Source organism: Dermacentor variabilis, chromosome 4, assembly GCF_050947875.1.
Source record: "Dermacentor variabilis isolate Ectoservices chromosome 4, ASM5094787v1, whole genome shotgun sequence".
Classification (NCBI taxonomy): Eukaryota; Metazoa; Arthropoda; class Arachnida; order Ixodida; family Ixodidae; genus Dermacentor; species Dermacentor variabilis.
Genome location: NC_134571.1, coordinates 229,066,588 through 229,079,315, shown reverse-complemented (window position 1 = coordinate 229,079,315; position 12,728 = coordinate 229,066,588). Strand labels below are relative to the sequence as shown.

The 12,728-nt window shown below is 47.1% G+C and overlaps 1 protein-coding gene and 1 long non-coding RNA gene across 4 annotated transcripts in view; one reads left to right on the top strand and one right to left on the bottom strand.

Moving 5' to 3' along the window:
* Positions 1-7,623, bottom strand: part of LOC142580158 (electron transfer flavoprotein regulatory factor 1-like) — a 55,515-nt gene extending 47,892 nt beyond the window's left edge. The window contains exon 1 of one of the 2 annotated variants that reach the window (XM_075691019.1): positions 7,334-7,623. The gene's annotated coding sequence lies outside the window, so the exon portion shown is untranslated. Of the gene's footprint in view, positions 1-7,137 lie in introns of both variants that reach the window. The other variant, XM_075691018.1, reaches the window with a different exon arrangement.
* Positions 7,624-8,147: 524 nt separating this feature from the next.
* Positions 8,148-11,628, top strand: LOC142580159 (uncharacterized). 2 transcript variants are annotated; one of them, XR_012827596.1, is made up of 2 exons: positions 8,148-9,288; positions 10,528-11,628. It is a non-coding gene; the product is annotated as an uncharacterized LOC142580159 (long non-coding RNA). The 2 variants fall into 2 exon arrangements; XR_012827595.1 differs by having other exon boundaries at positions 8,148-9,297.
* The last annotated feature ends 1,100 nt before the right edge of the window (positions 11,629-12,728 follow it).

The window sequence follows — 12,728 nt, the reverse complement described above, 5'->3', positions numbered from 1 at the left end:
CGGTCGAGTCCGTTGTAATATGGTGCTTCGCTATGGGGGTCTGTTTTACTTTTGACATGGCTGAAAAACAGTCAGTGAACATGCATAAAATACTTTATGTGCACTCTTTCTGTGTGGCTGTGGGCTCAGGATTTATGTCGGCTATACTGACTATCGCGTTGTCACTTATGATGGCTGTAGAAACCTCAGCAAGCGTAGAACTTATAGCATCCTCAAAGCGAGCAATGGTCGTTCGTTTTACCAGGTGTTGGCACTTGCCACTAAAGTTATTAACTAAAAGCTCAGTCATCCTGCGATTCAGTTGAATATTGTTGCAGGCGATGCAGACTTGCCGTGCCAAGAGCACCAACAGGTTTCCTTCAGCGATGCCACTACTGTTATGGTCACATTCGCTTTCAACAGTTATGAACATACAAGTTCGCGGCAGGAGTGCCACAGTGTCAGCCCCTCTTCACAAACCATATCACTTAGAGCAGTCACGTGGGGTGGAGGAGACACTGCATTAACTTTTTGCAGCTCCTCATGTACAATACTGCACACAAGTTACCTGAGGGTTGTCAAATCAGGGGCTGCCACAATCAGGCTGTCGGTATATCAGGGGAAGCAGGCATTTTATAGATCAGTCAAGAGCAGCCCCACCCCTGGAAGTGGTTGTTCCCAGTTTACCAAGCAGGAGCTTGTAGACCTAGTGGATCTGCTACCAAGGCCATGAGCGAACGCTGAGTGTTAGCCAGGTGATGCAGAGCGTCGAGAAGATGGAGAGCAGGACTGACACCCTGGATGAATCGGGGGCTAGTGGCTCACCCAGCACTCGGCAATAGCTTGGGGACACTCACCATCCCAAGGTCAATGTTCATCTGGGTGAAACCTAGGAGTGCCCATTTGTCGGTATGTGCACTCTCGGTATAAGTGACCTGTTACACCACCATGGTAGCAGAGTGGCCGATGGTCAGCAGCAAGCCACACTGGATTTACATACATTTAGACTTGGGGTTGCGGAAGGCAGAGAACTTGGGAAGTATAGTGCTGTCTGTTGCATGGCTGGACGGGACGGATAGCCGACGACCGGCATAGGAGCTCTTAGGGCTTTGGCGTGTATCAGGAGAGGGACCACGGCTGGCAGCACGACCATCTTTGTACCACCTGCATGACGTCTTGGCAAACCGTATCACTTAGAGCAGTCACGTGGGGTGGAGGAGACACTGCATTAATTTTTGCAGCTCCTCACATACAATACTGTGCACAAGTTACCTGAGGGTTGTCAAATCAGAGGCTACCATGGAAGACAAGAGATATCTAAATTTGCTTGGGCACTGGTACTGCAACGACCACGACTAAGTACAACGACTAAGTACACGGGTGTTTTCGCATTTCGCCTCCATCGAAATGCGGCCGCCGTGGCCGGGATTCGATCCCGCGACCTCGTGCTCAGCAGTCCAACACCATAGCCACTGAGCAACCACGGCGGGTTCCGTGGGAGGTGGTATACATACTTTTTCGTGATCATGTTCATTCCACAATAATTGATGCAGAAATGTCAGGTTCCTTACTTTTTGTTCACCAAGACTGCAGGAGCTGCCCATGGGCTTTTCGACAGGTGGATGATGCCGTCCTGCGGCATTTCGTCGACTTTTTGTCTTATAGCATCCCATTATTGCGTTGAAACTTGCTAAATTCTCTGGCGAAGTGGTCGAGCACGCTCTTCGGTTATTATGAGATGCTTTACAACTGGTGTTTGTCGAATCCTCGATGAGGTCAAAAAGCAGTCTTTGTATTATCGGAGAAAACCTCTGAACTGTTGCTGTTTACTCAGGGGGAAACTTAGATTTATGTCTAAGTTTGATTCAAGAACTATGGTCGTTGGGGTAGATGTGGCAGAATCCGAAAGGATGAGCACATTGCTAGTTTCCACAATTTCCTCGATGTATGCGATCATCATGCCCTTGTTGATGTGCTTGAACTCCTGGCAGAAGTTTGTCAGCATCACTTTAGCTTTCCCTCTATGCAGTCGAGTGATCCCTCTTTTCACAGTCGTGCAGCAGATGACGATCGCCCTCTATGAAGCCTTCTACATTGCCAGGTGCCTCGGTGCAAATAGAAATACAATTCTGGAGCAAGGCGGGGTACCGACTTGATCTTTGAGCAGCACACTGAAGGCATGGTGACTAAGAGAACTCTCCGGTGGCCTCATTTGATCTTCAGATAGCCTTATCAGCTTCAACTTCAGGTCAATGATGGCGCCATGTTGGTTCAGGAAGTCCATGCCAAGAATGATGTCTCGTGAACACTGCTGGAGAATAACGAAGGTGGCAGGGTAGGTCTGGTCAGGAAAGGTAATTCCTGCTTTGCAGATTCCAGCCGGCGATATTAGGTGTCCTCCAGTGGTCCAGGTTAATGCCATTAAAAGTTTAAGACCTTAAGCTTCTTAATGCCATTATATTTCGATCGCTGCTACACGCACATACTTAATGAAATTAAATGTCGCAATGCCGATAGCTGCAGTGAAACGGTTAAGTTTACTTGCCAATCGTAATACAATAAAAAAGTTATCTAGGGAGCATATATTTAAAAGATGGTGTGAGGAACATTAATAAATGTATTTTGTGTAGTTTACTTCAGGAATGTCATTGTTGCACCTAGCCGTAAACTGTTTGAAGCCAAGGCTAGCTCGACAGCCAATCCATAGCACAGCCAAAGCATTGAAATTGGAAAAATGACGCTCACAGCTTCAAGGCTTTCAAGCGACTCTGACCGGTGCATGGTTCGATTTGCTGAATGCCATTTTTGTTTTGAACGGAGCCTCTTTGCTGCCCCATGAAGTGGCGCCACTGGAAATCCCCGCTCATCATCGTTTCTGCCTGGTTCGACAGAGTTGCTACAGCAGTTCCGGTCTCAGCTTAGTAAGCCATGTCAAGACAATCCAGCAGCTGATTTGTTTGTTTCTTCGTGCACGACGCTGCGAGTAGGTCACGCTTTTCATTTGTGCGACTCGTGTCGGCGTGATGGTGTTTGCTTTGTGTGCTGTGTCGAAGTTGCGGTGATCCAACGCTGCATACGGAAACATAGCATCAAGTGTCTAATGGCGCCGACAGTGCCTGCGCAGACTGCGCTGGGGCATGCCGGCAAGCGGGTGCCAGGAGGCCTAGGATTTGTCGCCTTCCAATGTGCTCCCTACTGGCGCCGAAAATGTTCTGCGAAGACCTGCGCGGCGGTTGCATTGTGATTACAGACACCGTGTCATAAGTGCTGACACTGCTGTACTGCTGCTGACACTGCTGCTATGCTGCTGTACACTGCTGCTATTCATAAGTGCTGACACTGCTGTACTGACATGCACAGAACTCAACGACGGCGAGATCATTTGTTAGGTTTCTGCTGCACCGCCGGACGATGACTCCGAGTCTGAAGATGACGCACCATGCTACACTGCCATCGCATGCGGAGCGTTTACAAGCAGTGACTGTGCTTTCAGCCTCTCCGAGATTCAGGCTTATCTGATTGCACGTGAACAGAACAGCGTGCAACGGTGCAATTCACAATTTCTTCAAGCCTACTTCCGAGCCCAAATAAGTGCGTGGAAATAAAGGATTTCTTTCTTTTTTTTTCTCAATCTGCTTTTTCGGACACCTGTTTATTCGGACATTTCCGCAGTCACCGTGAGATCCAAATAAATGGTCGGCGACTGTAAACTACAAAGAGCGTAGGTTTGAGCATGTTGTTATTCCATAACTTTTAGGTTTTTAGTGCACAAAATGGGACGAGAGACAGAGGTACGACGCGGACACAGTGCTGTGCCCGCGTCGTACCTCTGTCTCTCGTCTCTTTTTGTGCGCCAGAAACCTAAAAGTTAAGTACACTAATGTTTTTTGTTTCACCCCAGTTGAAATGCAGCTTTTGCGGTCGAGATTGAACCCGGGACCTCGAGCAATGCTATAGCTGCAAAGCTACCATGGCAAGTACAGAAGTGTCTGTACAGAAGTACAGACATGCGACTACTTTGACGCACAACATCCAAACAAACAAGCAACCTGAAAATAACGACAAAAGAATGCTTATACTTTGTTCTCGGCGTGAGATCAGACTAAGCAATAACCAACTTTACCATTTATTTCTTGCTCTCACGCCTGAGAGGAAGTATTACGGGTGAATTAAGATCCAAGTGGGAAGCCTCGATGCTGCCATGCTATTGCACAACCATGGTATATGGTGGAGCCCTCCAGTAAACTTGTACCAGAGCTTGCTAAACTCCGTGCATGCGCAGTCGTTGCAGCCACTATACACTAATGCGGTGCTAAAACTGCCTAGTAATCAAAAGCCAATTAACAAGTTTGTATACTAATCCCTATAGCTTTTTCAATGTAAAGTGTATGCAACTGCTTTAAATAAATTGCATTGCATAAAACTTTTAATCCAGCTTTTGCGTATTTTGGTTTTTCCATGTTGGCTGTACATTTGATCTGTTGAAAAAGAATGTTTTTTTATTGCAATTATTAATTGTCACTGCAGTGTTATTGTAACATATTTCAATATACCACCTAAGCTACAATATGACGGCATGTACTGTGCTCAGCAAATTCCAAACAATCACCTAGCATTCACCGGTGAGGCAAACAGAGCTAGCCACCAGCTGGATTGCATTTCAATTAATGAGCACTGCAAAGTGCTCAGTGATTGGCACGCGTGGCTGCTGGTGCTTCTTGCGCCAAAGGTGCGTGCCGAGGGCACTCTGCTGTTCTCCAATTTTGTATCACATGAAAGTGAGAGCATGCATTGTGACTGTATACAGCTCGTCAGCGATCACCCAGTGCCAACCTGTGGCACCAGCTGCCAGGCGGTCCAAGTATCACATTTTAATTACTGAGCCTTGTACACATAAGGTTCCCTCGGTGGGCCTGAGCTTGGAGCCACGAGCACGGGCTCCAAACGGTGGACCCAGGCTGGGCCAATAAATATGGCCTGTGCAGGGCTCCACTGTAGGCATATAAGAATTCATCATCATCATCAGCAGCAGCAGCAGCAGCAGCAGCAGCAGCCTGGTTATGCCCACTGCAGGGCAAAGGCCTCTCCCATACTTCTCCAACTACCCCGGTCATGTACTAATTGTGGCCATGTTGTCCCTGCAAACTTCTTAATCTCATCCGCCCACCTAACTTTCTGCCGCCCTCTGCTACGCTTCCGTTCCCTTGGCATCCATTCCGTAACTCTTAAATGACCATCGGTTATCTTCCCTCCTCATTACGTGCCCTGCCCATGCCCCCCCCCCCCCATTTCTTTTTCTTGATTTCAACTAAGATATCATTAACTCGCATTTGTTCCCTCAACCAATCTGCTGTTTTCTTATCCCTTAATGTTACACCTATCATTCTTCTTTCCATAGCTCGTTGCGTCGTCCTCAATTTAAGTAGGACCTTTTTCGTAAGCCTCCAGCTTTCTGCCCCGTACGTGAGTATTGGTAAGACACAGCTGGTTAAAAACTTTTCTCTTGAGGGATAATGGCAACCTGCTGTTCATGATCTGAGAATGCCTGCCAAACGCCCCCCAGCCCATTCTTATTCTTCTCATTATTTCAGTCTCGTGATCTGGATCCGCAGTCACTACCTGTCCTAAGTAGATGCATTCCCTTACCACTTCCAGTGCCTCACTACCTGTCGTAAACTGCTGCTCTCTTCCAAGACTGTTAAACATTACTTTAGTTTTCTGCAGATTAGTTTTTAGACACACCCTTCGGCTTTGCCTCTCCAGGTCAGTGAGCATGCATTGCAGTTGGTCCCCTGAGTTACTAAGCAAGGCAATATCATCAGCGAATCACAAGTTACTAAGGTATTCTCCATTAACTCTTATCCCCAATTCTTCCCAATCCAGGCCTCTGAATACCTCCTGTAAGCACGCTGTGAATAGCATTAGAGAGATTGTATCTCCATGCCTGACGCCTTTCTTTATTGGGATTTTGTTGCTTCCTTTATGGAGGACTATGGTGGCTGTGGAGCCACTATGGATATCTTTCAGTATTTTTACATACGGCTCGTCTACACCCTGATTCCGTAATACCTCCACGACTGCTGAGGTTTCGACTGAATCAAACGCTTTCTCGTAATCAATGAAAGCCATATATAAAGGTTGGTTATATTACGCACATTTTTCTATCACCTGATTGATAGTGTGAATATGGTCTATTGTTGAGTAGCCTTTACGGAATCTTGCCTGGTGCTTTGGTTGACGGAAGTCTAAGGTGTTCCTGATTATATTTGCAATTACCTTAGTAATTGAGAATTCAAACTTAGTATAAAATAAAATTACTTCTACTCTGGCAGTCTGGGCTTGGTTGTTACCAGGAGCAAAATTAAGTGGAATTATATCTGTGGTAAAGACAAGCACGAAAGCCCGCAATCCACATACAGATGTTTTAAGCATATGTTTATTACCGTTCTTAAAGAGTAACCCCTTAATAGAAGTATACAGAACAAGTCCCGTGGTCATAGTCAAGCCCCTGGCAATAACACCAAATGTAAATACAATTTCAATCTTGGAACAGGTCTTAACAAAAACTGGCAATCAGTGGCAGCAACACACTGCCCTGACTAGATATTGTAAAGGTAGTTGACTGCTAAAAAGTCAATGAAAGTCTTTGCTATACATGGCATTTACATACGATTATTTACAGAATGCGAGTAAGCTTTGACACAACAGAATATTTAGCGATAACGATAAAAAAAAAACGTGCATGATATTTTAGAAAAAGAAACTCAACCTTACTTAAATATAGCACTATACACCCAAGGCACCTAACGTTATTTGCGCGCAATTATGGCACAAGGCGGGGCCTTGCACGAGTAACATGACGGGCCAAACTATGACGCTTATCTTGTTCGCATTATCAGCAACCTCAGCAAGCACATAAAAGCAACGAAATTAGGTACACGCCTCCATCTTCAATCGACGAATGCCGCGATTGGTCGAGCTACGTGACGCAGAGCCTTGGCTTTCGGAACATAACTATCCAGTTCGTGGAATGCACCGATCGAACGTATCGGGATACGCATGAAGCTGTGCGCTGCACTGTTTGTATCTTCGACGACCCAATCCCTCTATTCATTCCTTGCACTCTGGCGGCGAGGGGAGGCCCATCCTCGTGCTCACCTGATGTCGCGCTGACCCCTGCTGGAGACACTCAGGACGCTGCGTGGCAGGCACGGCACGCGTCAAACATGCGGGAAATGGACGCCCCCGGCCTTGCTGGCCGGCTTCGACCGTAGCAGGGAGACCTTGAGGACTCCCCCCCACCAAGCCTGGGGAGAGCGCCTACGTGACGCTACAGTGGCGGATGGACACTCACGCGTCGTCGCTGCCTCTGCTTGGAGCGACGCGGCTCGCTGGCAAGCGCGCTTGCGGCACCGGCGACGAGGAGATCGCGGGATCATCGACAGTGTGCAGTTACGAGCGATGTCCGCACACACACGACGCAGGCACTCGCCAGGAGACAGACCCGACTGCTTGCACACGAGCTGGAATAGACACTCGAGGTTGAAATAGAGTTCGCTGGACTCCGATAACGAGGCGCACTCGATCGCAATCGCACGAGCAGCCCTAGCGCCGGCCGGATTTGGCGCTGGATTGTCTGTCGAGCGGCATCAGCGAGGGGGAGCAGCGCCGACGTGCGCGCCCCGATGCGCCGGCCTCGCCAAGCACGGAGCAAAACAATCGCACGCCGAGGTCGGACGGCAGCCATTCGGCACGTGTAGGAAGGCACGTCCTGTGCATACGTGTGTAAGCGCTATCATATTTTCTTCCTTTAGGTCAACCGCCTGCGGTCACGAGCGGGGCGCGCACAGAATAGCCGACTAGCGGGCTGCACAAGAGAAAAAAAAAAGGAAAGAATAAATAAAAGAAAAATAGGCTCGCGAAACGACAAATATCGTTGGAAGTCAGCGCCGTGTGTGTCTCTGCCCCCGTCGTCAGCGTTGTGCTCGTTTACCGATACATCGGCGTCTGCAACAGTCACTTGGCTCCCCCTCTGTTTTCGTTCATGAGGCTGAAGAACAAAACACTTGCGTGGTAGCAGTCATCTACCAGAAGCATGAATAAACCCTATATAGGTTATAGGTGAATATTCTAAAATTAACTACCCAGTGTTACGTTTAGAGCGGTAGTCATTACACCCAGTCAACGTGGACACTGAGATATGCTGATAGTGACACCAAATTAGAGGCCGGCGTGAGGACGAGACTATGGAAGTTTTCCAAGAACTTCAGCCATAGACGCCAGGACCTGAAGAGGCTTTAGCTTCTGACGAGCTTGGGCCGTTGGCCTCTCCCCTGTCGTCCGTGAAACACTGGTTCCGGTATGCTTGCTTTCCCCTTTCCAAAATCGGCTTGGCGCTTTCTGTCATCCTTCTCCTCCTCGGAGGCGGTGTGGACCGTGACTGGTGCGACCGGGGCACAGCAGACGAAAGGTGCCAAAAACGTCTACGTTCACCTAATACGTCACGTCCGCTTTAACCCATGAGGTCATATCCGCCTATTTGCATGGCGTCTGTCTTTCGAGTAACTCTATGGTCTTTCGGGACCGGTTACAGTCGTACAAAAATCCCTCACGTGACCTGATCCTAGGTGCCTAGGGACAAGATCGTTTAGGGACTTTTGAGAAGGCATGGTGGTGGCGCCCAAGGAGGTTAACTAACCTCTAACCTAGAGTCACTGGAAAAAATTTCAGAGTACCGCAAAGTCGGGATTTGACTGGCAACACTGAGCGGCCACCGCCATATGCGTGTGTCTAAATGCCGTACAAAAATCCCTCACGTTACCTGACCAGGCACCTGATCCTAGGTGCTAGGCACAGGACCGTTTAGGGATTTTTGAGAAGGCGCGGTAGTGACGCCATGGCGTATTCGTCCTCAGCGTGGATCGTTCTCTGGCCCGCGCGGACCGATCGTTGTTCAACTTTGCCTATGCAATTGTGTTTGCGTTGCTTGTGTTACAGTGGCTGTACTTGTGTGTTGGTTGTAGGTTCTGTGTTACTTGGTGGAAAGCCGTGAGTAGTGGTGCTGCGGCAGTGCGGCTTTGGCCTCGGTGAGCTTTGGCAGTACAGAATCTGCGTTGTGTGACCTTGAGAACTCGGCCGCGGTTGACAATTGAAATGTCGAATTGGCCTAGCGCCTCGGCAGCGAAGTTCTGCGAACCGCGACGTGGCGTCGCCGTGTCCGACTTTGCTTAACGGACATCGGGGGATGTGCTGCTCGCTACAAGTCATGTAAATGCGACTGCGTCGACCGCCCACTGTTAAGCGCTGAATGTATGTTTGGTGAGCTGTGCTTGAAACGAGTGGTGCAGCCGTGCAGCGGTGGTGGTGAAGGAGCAGAGTGGCTTAGGGGCTCCATTTGCGTGTTCACAGACGTGCTCCCGTTTTGGTCTCATTAGCGCCTGTCGCGGGATTGTAGTGCGTTCCTTGCCTAGCATGAAGTTTACGGTGCTAACACACAGCATGTTCACGTTTTTCCGTGCTATATGTCATTTGCATGACCGAGTTGAAAACGAGGCATATGTCTGTGTTCTTTGCGTTTGTGTGTTGTAAATTACTTTATATTGTGGAAGTTCTGGTAGTCCTATTACGCAAGGAGTACGAACGTAAACATATAAACATATTTCTGTGTCTCTAAAAATTTTAATTACCCATAATACCCTTGAGAACAGACAAAGTGGGATAAACGACCAGTGTGAATCAGCTACATTTTGTTGCGACGCTATTCCATGTGGTAGACTGATGCATTGTGCGCGTTTAATTCTGTACTGTTGTAAAAATCATTTGTTTATTCAGTCAATATAAATGTTCTGCTTCTTCGCCGCAGTACATTTTAGTTACGCAGTGAAGCATACTAAAAGTGGGAGGGGTCCGCTATCACCCAGCATGGTATGTCCACTTAGGTGACCTGAGAGGCAATGGGTGGACGAGTGTATAATTAAAGAACTCTTATGTCCAGTAACAGTGGCCCCTTTCCACTTTTAGTGTGCTTCACCGCAGTACATTGCTTAGGCTTCACCGCGAAACACTGGTGTATTGCGAGAAAGGTAATCTCAAAAAAGCCCAATTACACAACGTTTCTTTTATAGCTTGTTACACTGCTATACAGGGTGGTAATAAGCATTGTGCAGTAAAGCATACTAAGAGTGGAAAGGGCACATAGGTTTACACTGTGCTCATTATTTTCAATTGTGATATAATTTGCAAGTGCATCTGTGTTCGTAGTAAGCTCCAATAACAATTCTTTGTACATTACAAATTCATATTGCAGGGAAGCTTACTAAAGCACATTCGCCATTAAGGAATGCATTATTCACCTTCAATGCAGGAGCACAATGCAGATTAGCACCCATGCTTTTGGCTGGACTGCACATGCTTGAGAATTGATTCATTGTTCATAAGTGCACTGGTACTTTAAATTGGAGGGCTGAAGTTGATATGGAAGTGCAACTTTTATTATGGTGACAAGATGTTGCCAAGAAGGTTGCAGCACAGCTTTTTTTTTTCTTCCAGGCACCTTTTCTACTAGAAGCTTCCAGTATTCTGAGCCAGCACATAGTGTATATAAAAATCGGACACTGATTGGGAACATCACTTATGATCTCTGCAGTAAGCTGTGCACTGGAGAAGTTCATGCCTATCTATAGTAAAAAAATGTAGCATGACCAGACAAAATAAAAGAAGGGGGTGGGCTGCAGCAATACTAAGTGTTAAATGGTGCATCCTTTTCCTTGAGTTTTCTGTTTGTGTGCTTTTTATTATGGATCCTCCATAGTAACCACGCGAGTGCCAAACTTGAGCTTGTTGGTTTCAGGTCTCATGGTTGTTACTAACAGAACAGTGTGATAAACGAACAAGGGCTTGGAGGCATCCAGTTAACTTGCTTGTGAATGGAGCACAGTGTCACTTCATGAGCACTGTGAGCCTCCAGACCAACCAGTAAGGGAGGTTTGTTGCAATTGCTTCTGAACTGTATTGCCACCAAACCAACAGTGCTCTCAATGAAAACTTTTAACAGTAGAATTCTTGCACCCAGCAAAGTCTAAGAAGGAAGCATTCAGGATGTGCAAAGTGGACCTTCTGAAGCTGGCATCATTGCTGAAGGGGCTTTACCTGTCTGCCCTCTTTATGGATACACAAAAAGGATTTCCTCTTTGAGAGGGATTGTTTCAGAGGTCATTACTGGTCAACAGTGCTGAGTGTGTAGTGGCAGAGAAGCTTGTCTTTGCCCACTGTCAATAATCTGTTCCTTCTCCAGTGCCCCTGTGAAGTGCCTACTTTTTGGACGCAATGTGCTCTGCATTTTTAGCTTGTAAAGACGTCTATTACCCCTTGCCTCAAGCTGGTCCTTGCTGATGTCACCCAAGAAGGCATTGGGGAGTATAGCGATGCACACTTACAAAACACTGTTGATACCAGTAAAACCAGATTAATGCAGCTGTTTTTTGTGCTCTTCATTTTCGTTAGTTACAATGAGCAGTTCCTTGTTTGAACAGAAGGCATATGTAGTTGATCGTGCATAGCCTGTGCACTAAGACTTGTTGGCCTGTTGTGACAGAGACCTGCCTGAAAACATCAGCACAGTGTCTATATGTAAAAGCTTTCTGATGTGTTGATGACTTTCTTCTCTTTATCGCACTTCGCCTGATGAACCCAGCAACTTGCACAACCAGATGTTCAACAGGCTTCCCACTTAGTTTTCCCAGCGTCTCCTATACCAGGGTGCTCATAGATATGTTTTCTTGACCTTGCGCTTCACTTCAACCATGGCCACACCTGCTGAACCTATAGCATGCGATCAAAGAAGTGCTGTACATCATGTTGCTCCAAACCCATGACATGTGCTACAAGGCCTTGAGGAACACCCTCATTTATTTACGCCCTCATCATACTGTATGAAGCTTCACATGATAAGTGCGACAATTAACATCTGCTGGTTTTTCAGCGTTATTCCTGTCCAGCTTGCTGAAAGCTATTCTGAGTGTTTCAAAAGCAAAAGACTGCTGCCGAACAAGAAGTCCATAAAGCAGGTTCGCTATAGCCACATATGTCACAAAATGAAGAAGGCCACGGAGTATAGAGGCAGTTTACTTCATATCCAACAAGCTTGGTTCTCCCTTTGCAAGAGAGGAAACTCAACTTGCCCCAAAGACATCGCCTGTGACAAACTATGTGCCAGATGCTGTGTCCCCTGCAAAGCTGAAGATGTGTACGATATCCTGACACCTCGCAGCGGCTTCTACACTGGGCAAATAGGCTACCATAAAAACGACTGCCTTTACTAATATGCTAATAACAACGAGCAGAAATTTGGCAATTCATTGGCCCCAACTGCAGGAGCAAACCACTCTTCCACTGTAGGTGTTTTGTTCACAGGAACAGGAGCTATACAAATGCAGGTAAAAGCAATGGCGTTTGAAAGTAGTAGAGTTGAACTGCGAAAACACCCGTGTACTTCGATTTAGGTGCACGTTAAAGAACCCCAGGTTGTCGAAATTTACGGAGTCCTCCACTACGACGTGCCTCATATTCAGAATGTGGTTTTGGCACGTAAAACCCCATAATTTCAGAGTTGAACTATATTCTGCACAGGCAGTGCTACCTGCACTGCTCGTACCTTATAGCCACAATTCATGGCTACACCATCATGCGTAGGCACCATTCTTGAATTATTGACTTCTATTTATTATATTTACAATGGCCATATTGTTACG